Raw genomic sequence first — 19503 nt, 5'->3', positions numbered from 1 at the left:
TTTCACTGTATGATATCTGATGAGGACCCTAAGTAGAGATTTGTAGAGGAGGCATCCAACTGTGCTATTTCAGTAAGACCTACAGGACCACTGTTCTTTGGATGGAGGTCAGGATGGATTTGGGGTGAAGGCACAGTAGTTCCCACTCCTTGGAAACCACTGCAATACTTTTAGCTCTGCCCTGATCTGTTATTTTATTGCAAGCATGTTATGTAGATCAAAAGTTGCCTCTTGGCTAGGTGTTTCAGAAGACACCAAGCATTCTACATTCCCTTCAATGCCAGCAGGAACAATGAATTCTTTGCCTGGGTAAGAAGCCAGAACACGAGGCCTAAATAGGAAATGCAGAAACTGAGCTACCGCGCAATCTGCGGAATCTTAATTTCTTCAAATCAGGCATGAGTTATCTGTGTGAAAGATGTCTTCTATTCCAGCACACATGACTGTGGTCAGTTCATACTTAATCAATCCATTTTCAGGGTGGAGAGATTTCTTTGAAACTGAGCTGCCTGGATGGAGAGTGCAGTGGAAGAGAAAGGGAGGAAGTGCAGAGGAAGAGAAAGGGTATGTTTGCCTGCAGTACGCTTCTGAGCCACTCAATATTTGTCTGGTAGGGTTTGGGTCCTGTGAAACAAGGACAAGCTGGCCCTGAAATAATGTAGAATCCTTTTGTCTTCAGTTGTAGATTTTTTTCTTCAACAAATGCTTCCTGCTTAGGAGAACATGCTGTTAAACATGAGGCCATTTGAAACTAAACCACGGATCTCTTAATTGTAGGCGATTTCATTTTGATGGCCAAAGGATCTTCAATTTACTTCTGGGATCCCCCTCCCCTTGTGAGCTGCAGCAACATGGCCAGAAAGGCTGGTAACCCGGGCTGCTCTGCCTGTCAGGAGCGGGCAGCGGTCCCATGTCTCTGTGACAGCGCCAGGTCTGAGAGTTGGGCAGCCACAGGGGACATTTGGCTGTGCCTGTTGTCCAAATAACCATCTTTTACCTCCTCTATGGAAAAGATGATGTGCTAACCTACTTAGCAACATCTGGCCTACAAGCTACCAGCTGAGCCACGTTGAAAAGGTCATAACTTAAGGTCTTTTAGGATAGACATGTCCTTGTTGGCTGGTCTTGTGCATCTCCATATTTATAAGTCAACCAGCATGTACTGTTAGAGGAGCTTTCAAAATTGAATCTTCAGTATTTCAATCAAAAATATAGACTGTTTTTATGAGAGAATGCAAAAACAGCTGCCCTGATTTTCTCTTTCAAGCTTCACGAAGTAAACAAATTGCAAGAGTGCTGCAGAGTAAGAGAGGGTTAAATAAAATATTTGGCTTTAAAACATGAAAAACATTTAAGGAGATGGAGGGCCAAGCTCTAATCTTATTTCCAGCAGAGCAGAGCAAAGCTGGTTTCAATGGAGTTGGAGCCCACCTGAGCTCTGCAGCTGCGTGTGAAGCTGCAGCATGCTAATGCTTGGCCTGGGGGCTCTCTTAAATGCTGTCACTGCCTGACGAGCTGCCCTAGGTGCCATACTGATCATGTGCATCAAGGATATTCACATCAGGAGTGAGTGCAGCGCGCACAACAGCATGCACTCTCAAGGTTGGCAAAGGTCACTTGACCACGTCAACAAATCCTTCTTGGATGCTCCGCTCTGGGGGCCTAATCCAAACACAAGGAGCCAGTGAAGCCTGTGGTACCCAGGATCAGGCCCACCTCTTAGGTTTACTGTTCTTTCAGATGTTTTTTTGCCTTGTCTGAGCTCCGTTGCCATCATCAGGGAGTGGCACCGCTGGCGCCGTTTGCCGAATGAGCGGCGAAGCGGGCTTGTCACACCTCGGTGCTCACAGGCTGGAAATAGAACAAGCTCACACCACTCCCACACAAGCATGCATTACACAGTCAAACAAAAATATCTGTACTTTCCGGGATGACTCTGATGGTTTTTAATGCCACTGACTCTGAATCATGTGCTTTTCTGTTACCTCAGGAAGACACCCAACTTGTGTTGAGCTGGGTACCTGGTATGGCTTTGCGTCAGCCACACCACGTGCAGTTATGGGTAGCTTGGTTTGCTTACGGTGTCTGGGAAAAGCTTGCCACGGTCACTGCTGGCCACATTTCTTTGCTACATCTTTGTCTCTAACGAATGTAAAGCTGGGCCCAAGTCCCCTTGCTGAATCTTGCTGTGCCGGTGACCTAAAATGAGCAGGGACTACTCCCAGAAGTTAGTACTGCAGGAACTTGACCATACATCACAAAATTATCCCTGCAGCTTACTGCCTGTTTTCTCTGTCTTGAAGTTCAACTTGAATTCAGACATATCTGAATTTAAAATCTCCAAACAGAGATCACCAGCAGTGCTGTAGGAAGGAGATTTCATTCCCTGTCCCCATTAGTCAACTGTGAGCTTTCCTGTGCTAAAACCCGCTCAGGAAATGCTGCAAACAAAAGAGGTAAATACTTCTCAGCATTCCTCATTGCTTGGAAGGAGTTAAGCTCTGCACAACGGCTGATCAAGTTCTTCTGGCATTATCCCATTAGCTTAAGTCATTGCTGATGACTTCACCCTCGTGGTGACATCAGCCTCTAATCTCGTGAAGGTGAATTCATGTGAGATTGTTTCAAAACAATTACTCCCTGAATTGTAGGCCATTTCAATTGATATATGGATGCAACATTCACTTTTGCAGATTGTAGCCTCTCATGTAGTGTGCGTACACATTTTCCATATTGTGTTTCAGCATATGTGTTATGTCACAAACTGGCACTGCCTGAGATCAGCAGGAGAATGTGCTTGTTTTAAATGCAAAAGTAAAAGAAACAAACAAAACCCAACCCACTGGTATTACTATTTTTATATGTATGGTTAAAACCTTCTACAGTCATATATGTGGTTTGTCTGATTCCCACTGGATGCTGCCTCCCTCTCTGTCTCTGCTGGAATATTCCTTCTGCCTTGGCTAGGCTCTGTCTTTGCTCAGGAGTGCTCTGGTCATTTCAGATTCTCTTGTCTTTTCCCATACATGGGGAAAAACGTAGACAGATAAACACCCAGGATGGTTATAGAATAAATCATAATTTTTAATAATATTAGATATCTTTTTCTCAGCCCAAACCAGATTAAATATAGGGATAAGCACATAAAGATGATATATTTGGTCTTAAAATATTTTCTCTTTTACTCTTTCTTCTGAAGAAGTGACTCAGAGGAACATGCAGACACAGTCGGCACTTGTAAGAAGTGGTTTTAATAAGAGGAGACAAGTCATCATCCCAGCTGTGCAATCCATGCCGAAGTCAAAGGGGCTGAAAAGAAAGGCCCCATTTGTCCTGAAGAGCAGCACACACATGTATACTGAAGGAGGATAGCGACGTATTTAGACTAGAAGTTCCCCAGACCTAGACGAGACATTTGTTTGCTTAACTTCATTGTTCTTCCCTTCTCTCATCACTTGTCCTCAGCTGACTGCAGCAATTCCCTTGGAGCGCTGCAGTGGCATCCACCTCAAAACCAGGGGAGAGAAATTTCCCCCTCCTGGAAACCTCTCATGCTTCTAACCACTGGCAGCAAACCTCTCTCAGCTGCCCCGTGTATGGGCCTGGCCACAGCCAGGGCGGGTGACGGGGCACAGGGCAGCACTGGAGAAAGGAGGATTCAGACGCTCTCCTCTCCGTCCACTGCACCGTGAATAGACTTCTTAATGTGACTAATAGCTCTTGGCATTGAACTGTAGCTCCTGAAGTGCAGAGCTGGCATGTCCATGCGCTAATGTTTAAAGTAATGTGTCAGAAAAGTTTTATAGTAGCAGCACAGTATTGTTGGGGGAGAAGAAGCCTGGTTAAATAAAGCCAATAAAATTCTACTATCATCACTTTTCTCTCTTTATTGTTGAGAGGGTGGAAATGACTAAAGTTTTTATTTGGTGTTAGCAGTGTGATGCTAGAATTTTTTCCACATTTGGAAGTGGACAAGGTAGTGATAAAAAAAATCGTTAAAAAGTGAACAAGTTGTCCTCAGCTGCTGGATGCTCTAGAGGGGCTCAGCCAAAGAGACAGCAAACCTACTGTAGGCACCCAGAAAAGGATTTTTTTCTCCTTACAAAATAAACCCTGTTGTGCTATTTCTTTAGGAAGGAAATTGAGTCTCTGGATGACTCGCAAATGTTTTGCTCATTGTAGTGGCTTGTACGTTTCCTGAATATCCAGATCTGATTTAGATTATGTCCCTTTTGGGGGGGGGGGGGGTGGTTTGGGAGGGAAGGACTGCTTAAATAAGAGGAAATTTGTATAGATTTAGTCCAAGGTCCAAGCGCTGTTACCAATTACATGTGTATAAGCTATAAGAGAGGGGCTGCATCTGCCTTAGCTATAGTTAAAGCCGTCCAATGTTTCATCCTTTTCCTCTGCCTTTTCCTCCCCTTTCAGAGGGAAGGGAAGCAAGAAAAACAAAGAGAGAAGTGTCTCACCAAACTGCTCTCTGTGATTGAAACCTGTATCAGGGTTAGATAAAGTGTCTAGAGTTTAACTCAAGAGAAAAAATAGGCAGGAAAAATCGGATCAGCGAGTGTTGCTTATAGTGCAGTTGTTGTGGCTGGCCTTCACATGGGTATGCAGTGAAGCAGAAAAAGAAGAAAAGCTAAAGGTGAAAGCAGAAAAAGCCTGTCCTGTGTTAAACTCCAGTGGAAATGGCAGTTTCCCCACCCTGCCAAGCTCTTGGTAACTGCTCCCAGAATGCCTGGTACCTCAAGTTTTCCCCCGTAAATGCACGACAGTAATATGTCCCTCAATAGCAGGCCAAAATATTGAAGGCTTGGTTTTTGGCCAAACTGTGGTGGTGGTGAAATCCTTTTGGTGCTGGGAGCTGAAGGGAGGTTTGGAAATGTGGTTGGAGTGGTTGGGCAGCGGTGGTGCGTGGCTCTGTGCTAGGCACCTCTGGGCCACGACCTCCTCCCGCGTGGATGCGGCTGGTGGAGCTGCTGAAGGGCTGTGCTGGTGGGCAAGTCACTCTCAACCTCTCTATCCTGATAACCTTCCTCTTCTCCAGTTTGGGAGAGCATCTTGCACCCAGTTTTCCTTCTCTGCCTGATGCTTCAGAGGACTAACGGGACTCAAGGCAGTAAAAGACACAGACCTTGTAGCGTGCCCGCCAATTCTGAAAAAAGTATCCTCTGTGATTTGCTTTTGTGTTGACCATGTGGCTACCAGATCGTGTTCCCTGTTTTTGTCTTACAGAAAAAAAAATCCATTGTTTTCACTAGGAAAAAAAAAAAGCTGGCATGCAAAACCCAGCTCCATACAGCCGGCTGTGGCTTGTTCTTACTGTCTTTGCTAGTTGGGCAAAAATAATTTGCCTTTCAAGATCCACCTTCTTTCCCCACTGTATGCTAGGTCTATGTAAGCCTTTTTCTACTGGACATGCTGAGGTTTTGCATTGGTATAGGAACCTCGAGGATTCAAAGATACATTTGAAAGAAACAGAAGCCCTCCCCAAAAGAACAAAGAGGTAATTGATCCTTATATATCTCTGCAGTAGCAATAACTGTTCCACCGCAGCATCCTTATTAAATGTAGGATCAGACCTACCCTCAGGAAATACTTGTTTCAAATCTGGGCCCAGAGCCACCATAGAATAAAGGTAGTCTAGAAACTATAGCACCATCTTTAAGGGAAGTGTGACAGACAAATTTCAGAGCCTATGACTACCAGTGTCAGAAAAGGATTTGATTCAAACCTTAGATTTTAAATTTGTGCCTACTTTTTCTTAGATTGAATTCTTACATTTCTGTGAATGCTTTCTACCCATCCCAATGCCACCGAGGGGAGCCTGCATCCCAAGTTGGTGCCCTTGGCCACTACCAGGTTCCAGCAGTGCTGGTGAGCTCTGCAAAAGTTTGGTTTCTTTGGAAAAGACCTCTTACGTCTCACTGAGGCACTAGGTTTCAATATTTTAGCTGATATTTTTTCATGCTTCCACAAAAAAACATTGCTTATTGAGGTGCAAGGAGCTGTGACAGCTTGGTTAATCACAGGCAGCTACTTATCTGTTTCCACAAGGTGCCATACGTATGATTTGAAAAGGGATTTCAAGGGAAATTTGTTACTTTCATCATGTGGTGATGGGAGTGAAGGCTCAGGAGAATTAAGTGCTGTGCCTGCTGCAGCATAGGAGAGTGTTGTATCAAGATCTTGGTAGTCAGAGCACATTTATGGGAGCAGGGTATGGGTTTGTAGCCCCTGTCCCCTTCTGTTCCCTGCATTTCCCTTCTTGGGTTACTTCCACGTCAATATGGAGCAGCTCACCACTCTTCCCACTGTCTCCCATTGCTGCTGGATCTAGACCTGATTTGTCAAGGTACCAAGGTACTCAAGAATAAGTAGGATGGTATCTGGATTTTGTAAGGCTGGTGGAGTTCACTACAAGCTGCAGAGAAGTCTCCTTGCCTACTTTTTATGTAGGATCTTAACAAGTCTTTGCTGGAGGCTTAAAAACTCAGGTGGGCACCGTATATTCAGGGTGAGATGTGCCATCTGTGGGCAGACATACATGGGTTGGGAGAATAGAACTAGAGAGTAAAGCATGAGAAGTTTTTCCATTTTTAAGTGAGGCTCTTGTTTTCAGGTAATAAGGGAAATTCATGCGGTTGAGTAGCTATATGCTCAGGTATCTATGGTCTAATCCAAACCAGTCAAAATCTATGATTCTTTAAGGGTTTTAGAACAGGCTTCTGAAGTGCAGAATAGATAAAATATAGAAAAAATGTGATATATGTATGTTTTTGAAGAGGTGTGGTTTTGATACTCTGCATGAGCTCACTGTATGGAAAAACAATGAATTTCCTTTGCTTCTCTAAGAAAAAAACACTTTGCAAACAATGTCTTCAGCTTGTCTACGACAATGTTTAGTGGAGCTGGGGACTGTATTCATGTGCTAGAGCAACACAGCCAAGAAACGTATTATCTTATTTTGTAGAGCACACTTTCTCCAGGAAGAAATAAATTGAGCAAGACAGCTGCACTGGTAAAAATGAGACATACCACTAAACATTTTTTGTATGAGGTTTTGAAAATGCTTTCTAAAGGACAGCACCTCTTAGCTCCATTTTACAGAGTATCTTAGCTACGGAGGATTGTAAGAAATTGCACAAATTCACATAGCAAATCCGCAGAGGCAGGAACAGGTTCCTCATATTTATTTTTTTGGCTTTGTTCATTTGGGTAGGCAGCCCTCTGAGTCAGAAGGTAATAATGACGAAGATGTCCCAGCAGGCTCAGCTGTTCTCCCTTTTCCTTTCTCCTCACCTTCCCTTTGGACAACGGGGCAGCTATGGGGAGCTCCCCCTTCTTCCCACGCACAGTCATTCCCTGGCTGAGATGATGCAGGAAGGAAAGCAGCAGCAGAAGCGAGGCACCAGCAGAAGGGATGAATGAAAGATCTCATATGGCACAGAAGTCTTCCCTACCCAAGCTACATCTGTTTTAGTACATTAATTTATTGTGCGATGTGCGTAGCCACAGTGAAACGGTTTGGGTTTCTGTGCAACTTGCCGCTCAGATAGCCACTCTGCTGCACGAGGACCAGATGCTGCTCCCTCCTGCCCGTGCATCAGGGCTGGATTTAGACCTGCCTGTGATTAGGCGATAGATTTTCCCTGGGTGAGATGCTCCTGCTGTTGCTTTCCTAGCAACCCCATCTTGTGCCCCTCACAAGTTGCCCTGGCAATAGCCCTGGAAATTCAAATCCTTTGTGTTTCCCACTAGTAGACATATCACTGGCTAGCAGGAACTTTCTTCATTTCTGCATTAAGTCAACTTGAGCTTGGTTAGGGCAAGAACTGAAGAAGTATTTCAGGGAGATCATCTTAGAGATTATACGAATACAACAGTCTGCCACTTACAATAAAAAAAATAGTGCTGGTGATGGGAAGGGATTTGCTACATGTATTTCACTCTTCTGTTGGGAATGACACTAGGAACTCCCAATCTCCTTCTCATAAAGACTGCAAATAAGATATTAAATGGCATTTCTTTGTCATTTATGAGCGATCTGGGTAGGAGGGAAGGGAAGGAAGGCGATTAACTAAAGCCCTGAAAGTGTAAGGCTGGCTGAGAGCCCCAGCTGTGTCCTGTACCCATTTAAACCCAGTGCAGGGGAAATCTGGAGAGGACTGTCAAGCTGTTAAGAAACAGCCTTCCCACAGAGCAGAAGAGACAGAGATGGAGCAGGGTCTGAAAATCTTACCAAATATGTCCAAATATTTGAAATAAACTCAAACATTCAGTGGCTGCTTAGCCATACCTTTTACATTCAACCCACAACAATTAGTGTAAACTGAACTCTGACTTATATAGAGGAAGAAAATAAATGTGGAGAAGTTAAGATTGACATTTTTTTTAGGGCTGCTACATTTTCTTTATTTCTTTATAAGGTTTGATTAATGGTTTTTCATTGTTGAATGTCAATGAACATTGAATTTGTGCTCAGCACATCACCAAGCATAGCAGTGAAATGACAAAGAACAGAATACATGTATATATATATTTCAGACATATTGGATGCCTTCTCCAAAATTTTATTGAACTCTGTAAGATCTTTTCCATTCTTAGGCCTTATACATTATTTCTATAAAATAACTGCAGAGATGGAAAGAGCACTAAGGCAGCCTCTTATGACCCTGATCTCGTATCTCTCTGAATAACTGCTTTGTGTACTCACATGTAAAAACATTTGCTAAAATACTGACCCATAGTGCCTCAAGACAGGCATCATAGTCTTTTCTGGAGGTGTGAAATACCCGTAGAGTCCACTGACTTCACTGGAGAATTGGGGTCCTCAAAACTTCTTAAAATCATGCAATTGTCTATAGCTATCTTGGGAAGCATTGGGTTGGTCATGTTTGGCTATCAGAAGGTAGAAAAATTGATGGGTCACAAGTAAACTGAAAATGCAGATTTATTAATCCAGGGGGAGAACTAGAAATACAATTGATTATGAGGCTGAATTAGGATACAACAGAAAAAAAAAAAAAATAAAGGTGAAAAGAGAAAGATGAGTAGGATATAAAATAAGGTTACAAAATCCCACAAGTGGAGTGCTTCTTTGTAGAGGTGCCATTGTCACTGTGCCTTTCTCTCTCTGAGGATGTCATCCCATGCTATCACCTTCTACACTGAAGGTATGGTATGAAGCAACATTCATCATTTACTTATTTTCTGTGAAGGATTCAAACTAATGATGTGGTGACATGACATTGGGGAAATATGGCAGAAGACGACTCAAATTTTTTTAACCCAAGGAAGACAGTTCCTCAGCCTACAGCCTTGTTCCTTTTACAGAGCAAACTGGATTTCCTGATGTGGTGGGTTGACCCTGGCTGGATGCCACCAAGCTGCTCTATCACTCCCCTCCTCAGCAGGACTGGGATGGGGGAGGAAAATAAAAATGGAAAAAACTCACGGGTCAAGATGAAGGCAGTTTAATAAAAGAAAAAGCAAAGGATGTGTGCGGAAGTAAAGGAAAACAAAAGATTTATTCTCTACTACCCATCAGCAGGCTATGTCCAGCCACTTCCCAGGAAGGAGGGCCTCAGTATGCATAGCAGTTGCTCTGGAAGACAAAAGTCATAATAAAGATTGCCCCCCCGCCTCTTTCTCTTAGCCTTTATTGCTGAGCAGATGTCGTATGGAATGGGATATCCCTTTGGTCGATTTGGGTGAGCTGTCGTGGCTGTGTCCCCTCCCCAAGACCTTGCTCACCCCCAGCCCACCGGCGAGGGGGGGGATGTTGGAGGGACAGCCTTGATGCTGTGCCAGCGCTGCTCAGCAGTAGCCAAAACACTGGGGTGTTGTCAACACCTTTCCAGCTACCAAAATGAAGCACAGCACTATGAGGGCTGTTACAGGGAAAATTAACTCCATCTCAGCCAGACCCCCTACACCCGATCCAACTGTCCCTTTGGTAATTCATGTAACGGATCCCTTCCAAGCGGCGTCACCCGCGAGCCAGGAGCAGGAGGAGCCAGTTGTCACATTCATTTACCCTGTTAATTGTATTAGCTATTGGTGACTGAGAAGGCAGTAACCAAACTCTCCGAAGAGCGAGTAAATGCGCTCAGATTCTGGAGCCAGTCACATTTCATAGATTTCACAGAGATTACACCCAATCTCCTGTTCATCACTGTCACATTTCACTGAGTTCCCAGGGCGGGAAGGAATATTCCTCTTGTCAAAACTGGAGTGCTGTTGGTGGAGAACGGGAAGCCTCTTGTGCCGCTGTGGTTATATGGATTGATGTGATTATGTGTTGGTGCTTTGCCCCGCAAGAAGCAGAGACTGCAAAGTTCTCTCAGCCTGCCTGGGGCAAAATAATTTTCAGACATCAAAGCTGTTGATCCCAGGCATACAAAAGCACCTGGTAAGTACAGGTGAAGCTTGAAACACGAGACTTAATTGTGATCGTTATCCTGATGTGTATCATGAACACGCTCAGGCTCCAGAAGGGATGAGCAAGACAGAAAGGCTCAGATCCATGGCTCCAGAATAGGCTGTCACAGCCATTGCAGATTGGAGAGTTTTTCCATAAAACTGAAAGAAATCATATCTTAATGTTTCCTAAAAATGATATCCAGTTTCAGTCAAGGGCTTTAAATCACAGCGAGGCTGTTACCTTTGAGGATTATGCGACAGTATCTGTTACAACACTTAACACTGAATTATTAACCTAGGAATATGATTTTGTGATGCCCGTCAAAAATATTTCTTCATTTCTGTAACAGATATAGGTATATTTCGAATAACAGAAGTGAGCATCCCATTCTGGAGGCAAAGGTTTAATGACAAATTTTGAGAGAGAGGTCCATGGCTCCTTGTAAAGGAACACTTAAGTGCATTAATTCTGTAGCACACAAAATTATTTTGAACTGTTGCAAAGTAGATGAGATGTTTCAGTGACAAGTTTCCTGGTTAGTTCATTTTTAATGAGATCCTTAAAAAGGGAAGGCTTGGCAGGTCTGTGGCTAAGATGACACTGTGATGTAGAAATGAAGCAAATGTGGAATCACTCGTCAGAAAAAGGGATTTCAAAGCGGTGACAACGAATACTTGGATGAGATGGTTCTAAAAACTGAAAAGAACAGAAACAGTTAAAGAGCAAGCTGTTTCTGCAAGAGCTGAGTTTTTAATATGTCATTTGATTCTTGCAAAGTCACTGAGTTTGTGAGTATGCTAACATGCTGGAATTTCAATGCTTTTTTGATTTTACTAATAAAGCGTGTTAAATGTATATCCTGTTGTTCCTACTGTGTAAGCATATGCTGCTTTCTATGGTGACTTGGTTAACTTTCATGTGGCTGTTTTGAAGTATTCATTACATTGAAGACCAAAATATTTAATGGATCTATTGTTATCTAACACTCATCACCTTCTCTAATAAACTGTGGTGATGTTCTGCCTTCATTCCTAGCAAGCTATTAGGGTTGGGATAGATTTGGGCAAATTTAAGACTGGAAAACTATCTCAAAATAAAGGGCTCTTTTCAAGGAATGCTTTTCAGAAAGCGGTATGTTCTGATGGCTCCTAAAAGCATACCAGGGATGCTGAATTCAGCAAGAAATAAGTGTATCTCAGGCAGTGTTTCCTGGGCTGTTTGAGCCGTGCCCAGCAGCTCTTCAAGAGGAAACTCTACAGTGCAGACCATTTGTGAGTCTAGGTGAGGAGGTGGGGTAAAGATGGCTTCATGCCACCCCTTGACCTGCCTCCTGTGTCCAACAAATATTCTTCACGGAATATGGAATGTGGCACATAAGATGGATGGCTTGTAGTGTCTCTTGCACTAGATTTCTAAGGTTTTTTCATGCCACCAGTGTGGTGAGAGGGCCGAAGAAAGGCTGAGAATCTGGAAAACAAGGAAATGTTTTTTTTTTAACTGTGATCAATGTGAGTGCTGAGCAACATTACTACTGTAATAATTATTAAAATTAATTAAAATGATCAAAAGCGAAATTAAAAGGAAATTGAATTGCACTCACGTCTCATATTGTAATGACTAAATTACCCATTAGTGTAATAACTCATATGAAATGCTGCTGCAGACAGCTCAAGTGGTTTGTTAGAGTGTTGGGCTGGATCTCTCTCACATATCTTCAGTTGCTACTAATGCTAAAACCAATATACTTAGCAGTGCTGGTTGACATTTCACGATGGCAACCACTGCCAGAATGTTGGTATTTCAGTGAAATCATTCCTTTGAAAACATCAGTTTTCTATGTGTGCTTCATACTTTTTATTTTGTGAAAAGATCAACGTGCATTGACCAGGACTGAAATAATTTCAGGTAAAAATAGTACTGCTGTAATTTGGGTTAGCTGTATTCAAGTTTCTTTATATAATTTGTCATTAAATTCTGATTTAGTTCTATCAGAGGTGAAAATAGTAGGAAAACCTATCTCCTATATGATGGACCATAGGGGATTTCCTTTTACTGTCTGCAAGTGCAAAGTTTGCAGTGCATGGCAAATGCAGCATAATAAGGGAATTTGGGTTGCAGAAGAGGAAAGAGTCACAGGAGACCTGCATGATGGCTTCCACAACACACTACCACACCATATTTTTATCATGTTTCAGTTAACCTTTTTTTTTTTTTTTTTTTTTTTTGGCATTTGCATTTTCACAAGGGGAAAAATGAATCGGTCGTGTACTGTTATTCCTATAAATACTGGCTTTCAGATTTGACCAGAAGGCTGGATCCCTACTGGGTTTAAAGCCAACAGATATGTAAGCCGCATGAATTTTGCCACAGAATATTTTAAAATTTGCCTGCACTTTTCTACATTTTAGAAGAAGAGTGTCACAAAGAAGGGATGAAAACAGAGCTCCATGGTTCTCAATGGAGATGGAATGTCGCAAAGGAATTTTCCCCCAAAATCTTAGAAAGCTGAGGCAGAGACACCAAAGAGACATGTCGTTATAATTTGTATCTCACTTCCACAAGCTGACACTCTCCTTCCCATATAGCCCAGTTTTTTGCATTTGGAAGGAGGCTAAGGTTTGGGATGCCCCTCTACTTCTGTTTTCTTTATCCTTGAGTCCCGTCATGTGATGTTTCCATATAATTGCTTAATATATATCCCCTGCCTATGGCTCTGACTTTTAAATTATCACTTTTATTCCAAGGGTAAGCTGTTAGATACTGGGTATAAAACTCTTCTCCACCCATCCCCTATAACTCTTCAGCTCTGCTGCTGGTGCCAGTCTTGACAGCCCCTTCATTACCTGCTTTGTGCTCCGTCTCTTTCTAGGTTGTCCCTTAGGAATGGAGAAATTTCCAACACTTTTTTTTTTTTTTTTTTTTTTGTAATAAGACTACGTCTTATTTAACTGCATGCTAAAATCCCACTCCTTCTGCCAGACCTGTGGAGCACTCAGAAGCACAGATGGTGGGTTGCCCTTTTTTGTGTCTGTCCTGCAGGGGAGGAAGATGGAAAGAGAGGGCTTTTCTTTAGGCTGGGCTTTGGCACAGTAGCGGGTATGCTGTCAAAGCTGACAAATAGCAGACAGGGCAGGGTATTAAGACTGTATTCAGCAAAACTGGTTTCAATCCTTGGCTCAGTTTCCAGTACAACAGGTATGAAATTTTCCTTCCTCACTAAGGTGTTGTGAGAGTAAAACCACGTTAATAATTGTGGATTGCTGGCGACGGGGGGGGGGGGTGAAGGGCAGACAGTGGTTTTCCAGCGCTGTGCTTAAAACTGCAACAGAATGAAGCTGGGTGTTGGGTTTGGGTTCTGTCCTGTGAGGAGTGGGTGGGGGAAGTAGCTCAGTGCAGCCATGGGTGCTCCTGTGAAGAAGTTCAGGCGCCTCCGTGGTGTAAGAACGTGCAAAGGACAGAAACGTGGTGGTCAGGCTTAGCTTCCCTGCTGCCAGTCCACTTCTGAACCTGAATTTGCAATAAGCAAGAATTCGCATCCACAAGCAAGATGGAAAACTGAACATTTTGGGTTTGTGTGTTACAAGAGACATATTCTTTTTGAAAGTTCAAAGAAAATCTTAATTAATCTTTGTTAGGAGGAAAAAGTCCCCTTATTAAATTCTAATTGCAATGTTTAAGATTTTTCTTCATTTTATAAACTGTGTTAGAAAAATAGCGAAAAAAAAGCCCCACAATAAATAGCAACAGATGTAGCTCTGTAGACTTCAGACCATTCCAAAGCCTTTGACAGGACAAACAACACTAGCATACTTTCCAGGCTCAGCCATCAAATAAAGTGTTTACAAATTAGGACATAATGGCCATTTATTCTTTTCTCTATAATAAAACAGAAAAAAAGGGCTTGAAATTATTGAATCTGTTATTGAACCTTAATTAGCCCTGTCTGAAATCTACATCAAGATAAATAATATTTGGATTTGTTTGTATGCAACAAATTGTTGTTTACAAAATGCAGTGTAGTATGAAATTCTCTATTCTCTCAGGACCCAGACCACATAGTGACCAGGGTTTCAGTCTCAGTTGGCGATTCCAGTTGAATAACTGGAACAGAGCATGGGTAATCATCATGTAAGCACGACCAGCCACAAATGGCAAAATGCTTAGCAATGTCTCAGATTTGCACTGTCTCCATGGCTTTTTTTCAGGCCAATGGCTCTTAATGCCACTGTGCAAGCGTTTGCATGGCAATACTGCTGTGCTAAATACAGAGGGGGACTTGTAAATTAGACATGGGAGAAATGGACTCTATGTTAGGCTTTGTGAAGCACTGGGGAACTTTACACTTATCTTTACATTCAAAATTTTTCTTTTTTTAAAAAAGTGAGTAACGCTTAAATTTGACAAATTAGCACAATATCAAATGAAATGAGTGCATGATCAGGACAAGTGTGAGCTGGAGTTCTACCAGTGGACCAAATTCTGCCACTGACATATTACATTGCATCTTCTCCCATAAGAAATGCAAACAGACAGATCCTGGCCCTAGATTGTGTTTAGTACTTTTGATTTCCTTAGAAAACTGTCTGTATATAGACTGAATCATTCCTGATCATGCCAAGATTTAGTTTGCAAATGAAATCAATCTCAAACATGTGACTTTGCTGATTCAATGGAGCTTAACTGATTTGATTAATATTAATCACTAGTGTCCATGCTCTCTTGGTTTTCTGGATTTTCTTCTCTCACTGTTTTATTGACCAATATCACACTATTTCCACTTTGTTTATGCTATACAGCGCTTGTCTCTATTCCCCAAGTAGGAAATTAAACAAAATTCCTTGCTACAGAAAGAGGTCTCTGTGTCCGTCCTTCCCATTTGAGGGTGCCATATGCCCAATTAAACCCTTCTTTTCACCTTGATGATTATTTTTTGTTAAAGATGCAGACGTCCAGAGTGTGCAGACTGAGCTAAAGAATTGAGGTTGGACCTGGACCAGCAGAAGACTCATTGTTCGAGTCATGTTGGTACAGCTTGAGCAAACACTCAAAGCAGCTGGTCAGCTCCAGATGGATTTCATCTCCAGTCAACCGTTACATGCAACCTTGCTTCCAATGCCTTACCTCTCTCTGCCCAGGCCCTCTGCCTATTACAATTTTTTTCCATCAATTCTCTTTCTCATTTCCCATCTTCTTTTGAGCAGCTAGGTGGATTTTGTTGTTGTTTCTTCTTTTGCAGGAGAAACGTTTCATTCTTCCTTACCATCTTCTGAGCAGAATAAAAAGAAGTGAGAGCAGAACCCCAAAGAGCTTCCCTTCTTTCACTCTTGTTCCCTTCTTCTTTTTTCCACTGGAGGAAGGCAGAGCAGAGAGAAATGGATAAAGTGAAAGCAAAAATGTGCTTTAATCTGAAAACGAAAAAAAAAAAAAAAAAGGAAAATAAAATTCCTTTTGAAATCAAGATAAAAATAATTTTATGTTTTCCTGTATAAAGCTCACCCAGTAACATTTCAATGAAGAGACATTTCTGTCCTCAGTGAAGTCCTCTCTTTAGCTTTGGGAAGTGTTTTGTAACTTTTTTTTTTTGCTTTCATCATCATCTACTAAGCAGATCTGCTCTTTTTTATATATTCTGACAGCTTTAAGCTAGCTTTTTCTTCTGGGAGTTGAGGCTGCGCGTGTGTTAGTACACGAAATATGCTTGGGTCTGACCCTGCGATGCCGAGCAACCAGTGCCTGGGCGGGCAGAGGACCTCGGTGCTTGGAGCAGGGTGGCTGCATGCAGACTGCCTGCTCCTGGACACCCTCCCAAATCATGCCTGGCTCCCAAACCGTGACTGGGACCTTCAGGAGAACACCCTAGCTGGTACAGGCCCAGACTGTGCCGTAACCGGGCCACTCCAGCAGCTTAACAGTAGGAATAATCCCTCTTCCCAGGACTCAAGACTCTTTCCAGGCACTGCTCAACTTAGTAGTATAGACACAAATGGAGAGTATTCATGATTTTTTTTTTGTAGGGTCTGGGTCTTCCAAGTGAACTTTGAGTGTTGAAGTTACGAGGAGCAACTTCTTAGTTAGTTTTCAGAAGCAAAACATCTTCTTTTCTGTTATAGGTTGTGCAAACATCAGCTGAGACTCTAAAGAGTGAGAGATGTGGGTGACAAACCCTGCGCGAAGAACGTGCAACCGCAGCAGCTCACCAGCAAGTACCCTGTGTGCCAGTCCTTGCACTTCAGGGCAACAGACACAGGCGTGACGTTACTGAGAAGCCCAGGCAATGTGGGCTTGGGCCGAGGATGTCTCTTCCAAGTCCTATGCCTATGAGGCAGCATAACAATTAATTAGAAAAGCCACAAGTGGGAAAACTTCTGTTCTGACCTGACCATTGTCTCCTGTAGACCTCAGGACAGACTGATTTGCTCTTCCTTTGAGTTAATCCTGTGTTTATGTAGCTGATGTTTAGATACCAACCAGAAATCCGTGCTCTCCTTGCTGATTGTACATCATGGGGCTGCGTTGGCACCCATGTGTGTTGGACTGGTACATAGCAAGCCACTGCTGTCCAGACACTTCCACTCCAGCTGGTCATTACTGTTATCTCCAGAGCAGAACAAATACAGGAGATACTCCCAAAGATCAATGCAAGGAGCAAACCAGGGTCTGTTTTCATGAGGCAGTAACCCAGAACACTCATCTAAATACCTGCAGGAGTCAGTCGTCATTAAAGTCCCCAGTCTCCAAAATGGGCCAGAGCCAGATGTGAACAAATTCTTCTCAAGTTACTAGTTACAGCCAGAGGTTTAACAATGCGGTTTCACCGGGTAATTGTGCTGTCCAAGTTAACTATTAATTAACCTCCCATCAGATGATGTCAAGCCTTGCTGCACAAGAAACAATTGCCATAATTGTCACAGCTTTTTTGCCTAGTTGACTTTATTGATTATGCAGTAAAAACATAAGCATGGCGGGATTAGATTGCATTTACTGTTCATTGAGAAAATAATTCTTATTTCTGTTTTAATTCAGATCTTTAAGAAGTCCTACATCTCTGTGAAGATATTTTATTTGTATTTTTAGCAGAAATGATGATATTCCTTCATGCTGTGACAAGGCCCACATACTATTCCTTTGGGTAATCTCTGTTCTTCTTTCTCCCTCGCTTCATATTCTGTTGATAACATTTTGTTAAACAAGTTTTGAAATAAGATTTTACCTCCTTCTGGCAAGCACAACACCTTTTTGCTTGTTCTGTGAAGTGGCAGGCAGACTTTTTCAGACCTATAAAAAGCTCATTCAAAACATCCCTCTTCCTGATGTAAATCATTTCTATTCCTTGTATTATTATATTAATTAGGATCTGGGGGAAGGGAATAGATTGCAAAGTTGGGTGCCTGTGGTTGCTTCTATCACCAAACTCTTCAAAAATATTGAATCCACAGCTATCTGTTACTTCCTTCTGTTGCTGGGACTTTCTGCGGTGCAGTGGTATAAAATAAGAACACTGTCTCTTCCTGTGTCTGCGCTGGTGACCTTTGAGGTGACCTTTTCAAAATTACAAGCTGGGGTGGTCTGAATGACACCATTAATTCAGGCTAGCCGAGAAACTGCAATATATGTCACTTCATATGCCCAGCATGGCCACAAAATGCTCAGACTGCTGAAGTCCTGGAATCCCAGGGCTTGTGTGGACAAGTAGGGACCAATTTTAGCGGTGCCCCCACAATCAGCGTTAGCAGGTTGTTTACCAAGCTATTTTGAGAAGCTCATGGGAAGTCAAGGAGCTGAGAGGGATCTTCAAAATAGATGTCTGTCACGTAGCAATTGTAGAATTTATTGTCTGCCAGTTACCAGGGCTAGGTCTGTGAGCCATGCTGGCAACATCAGACTTACTGACGGAGAGATTAAGTACTTATTTTGTAATTAGTGGGAGTATTACTTTGTTTTTATTGCAGTAATGGATAGAGGTTCCAGCAGAGATTGAGGGAGTCTCTGTGATAAGCATTAGATTTATGTACAATAATAATTAAAGTTCTTGCCTTGTACTCCTATGAAGGTCATCTGAAGGATGATGAGAGAATTCAAAACAAATAAGGCAACTAAGAAATGGATCCACCTTGAGCTGTTCAGCTCCCAAAGTTGCAGGATCAAGTCAAGACCACACACAGAGCTCCCCCTCTCCATGTTGTTTATGAATGGTTTACAAGGGGCTGTTCCCAGGGGGTCACTACCACAGGCACTCCAATATTATACCCACTTCTAAAACGGCCTCCACAGAATTGTTATTATGAACATTTTTTCAGATGTTATAAAATAACGGCTTCACAGTGAGTTAACTACTCTCTAGTTTAGTTGGATAGGGAACAATATAGTTTATGTGCTCTGAGCTTTCTCATGGATTAAATTTATCACTTGGTCAGTAGTAGTGCCCCTGTTTGACAGATGTAGGCCATTATTGAACAATTTGGCCTTCAAAACAGTGACTGTATTTGGAAAAGTACTTTTGGCAGAGCCAACCTCAATTTTAGCAATCCATAATATAACATAATGACTTGGGAGACCTTCCTTATGTTGACAAAGACATGGAATAGGCTACTCCTGAAAACATTTTAATAAATGAGACGGTGAGGGCATTGTCAGTAGAAAAAAATGCCAAGTTGGGCTCTTCCACCACTCTGACTAAGATGATGGCTTCTGTCAGCTCCTCCTGAAGATAATACAATTTACCTGTTTAAAATCTTAGAAATAATGAGTTATGTTGAAATAGAGATGAGGGGTGAGAGTGCAATAGTAGGGAGGCAAGAAGACTTTGTCTGGGGTGTACCTGGTGGAGGGGAGTGTTCAGGCGTGACCGGGCAAAAGTGAGTGGGTGGGGGGTCTGTTCACCAGCTGTCTTGCTAGAGGAGGCTTTGGCAGCATGGCAATTTTGAGATGGTGTTGCAATACAGAAGACTTGGCATGCACCTATGTATTTATTTGTACAATGAGGATAGATAAGAGGATCACACATTTGGTACACAACCTTAGGTGGAGTAGCCCTACCCAGTAAATGGGATACCATGTCTGTGTCACATAAGGTTGTT

The sequence above is a fragment of the Tyto alba genome, unplaced genomic scaffold (assembly GCF_018691265.1).
Source record: "Tyto alba isolate M040663 unplaced genomic scaffold, T.alba_DEE_v4.0 Super-Scaffold_45, whole genome shotgun sequence".
In the NCBI taxonomy this organism is placed as follows: Eukaryota; Metazoa; Chordata; class Aves; order Strigiformes; family Tytonidae; genus Tyto; species Tyto alba.
Note: the sequence above shows the minus strand (reverse complement) of the source record.